General features: G+C 32.2%; 1 protein-coding gene across 4 annotated transcripts in view; it reads right to left on the bottom strand.

Moving 5' to 3' along the window:
• Nucleotides 1-1471, bottom strand: part of LOC106884435 (E3 ubiquitin-protein ligase HERC2) — a 265512-nt gene that overhangs the window by 132491 nt on the left and 131550 nt on the right. The window lies entirely within an intron of this gene.

Here is a 1471-nt window from a genome sequence, read left to right as displayed (position 1 = left end):
AGAGAGAGAGAGAGAGAGAGAGAGAGAGAGAGAGAGAGAGAGAGAGAGAGAGAGAGAAAGAGAGAGAGAGAGAGAAAGAAAGAGAGAGAGAGAAAGAAAGAGAGAGAGAGAGAAAGAAAGAGAGAGAGAGATGGACAAAATTAATAATAATAGAGTATTGTAGTTCACTTGAAGCATTGTGTATTGTTTGTAAAGAATAAAAAGTTTAGAATGGTATAACAATGCAGTATAGAACAAAAAAAAGATGGACTATATACCTGTTGTAATTTGGTTATATATAGTCCGATGATATTTCAGAATAATAATTCCTTCTTCAGATCTTCTTAGCTGGAGTCTCTGCTATAGTTTATAGCAGAGACTCCAGCAAATAAGATCTGAAGAAGGAATTCTAATTCCGAAATATCATCGGACTAAAGTTTACCAAGTTACAACAGGTATATAGTCCATTTTTTTTTTTGTTCTATACTGCATTGTTATACCATTGTAAACTTTTTATTCTTTAATAATAATAATAATAATAATAATAATAATAATGATAATAATAATAATATATCAAATGTTATGGTGCGTGAAGTTTAGCCCACACTGTATATATAAGAAACAACATTGCTCCTTCAAGCATTAGTCAATAGTTTTGATACCCAACCACTTTAAACTGAAGTCCTCTCATTTAAACTTAGCCTATAGTTCTTTAACATTTTTTGCAATAATGATCACAGTATCAATATACAAAACTTCTGAAAGTTTGAATTCTAGTATTAATGTCTCAAAGACTGTGATGAAGAGAAGAGAGCTGGATATGGATCTCTGGTGAAGACCTATGTTTATCCTAAATTCTTTAATCTTAAACCTTTAGCATTCACATTATTCTGTCAAATATAAGGTATATTTATTCACATTGTTTTAGATTAATCACATCTTACTTCATACTTTTGAGATTTCAAAGATGTCATTCATTACTTTTAGAATGACATTGTAGGGCAGGTGTGACGGGTCAGATCTGGCCAGTTTGAGCATAAAACATATAAAATTTTTAGCCTGGATATATTCAGTTTAAATGCTAAAGGGTTAAACAACGACTTGAACATCTCTCTCAAGTCATTCATTTGCACCAAGTTTTGTTTGCACCCCTATACTTAGTATCCACTTTTTAATTGATAAATAAAAAATATAGTGAAATAATTCATTTTAGCCTTCAACTTTTCTGTCCAAAATGGTCTTTTAACCCAATGTTTATATACTATTATATAAGTTTCAGGTGTGGAAGCAAGGTCTAGAATTGAAGGGCCTTAGAGTCAACCTAGCTAAAACCAAAATCCTAATAAGTAGGAAGGTAAATAAAACACAAACCCCTTCAGGTAGATGGCCCTGCTCAGTATGTAAAAAAGGAGTAGGTAGTAACTCTATAAGATGTACCCGGTGCAAGCTATGGACACATAAGAGGTGCAGCAACATCAAAGGAAGGTTAACT

The sequence above is a fragment of the Octopus bimaculoides genome, chromosome 16, assembly GCF_001194135.2.
Source record: "Octopus bimaculoides isolate UCB-OBI-ISO-001 chromosome 16, ASM119413v2, whole genome shotgun sequence".
Taxonomy (NCBI): Eukaryota; Metazoa; Mollusca; class Cephalopoda; order Octopoda; family Octopodidae; genus Octopus; species Octopus bimaculoides.
This window is presented reverse-complemented; position numbering and strand designations above follow the sequence as displayed.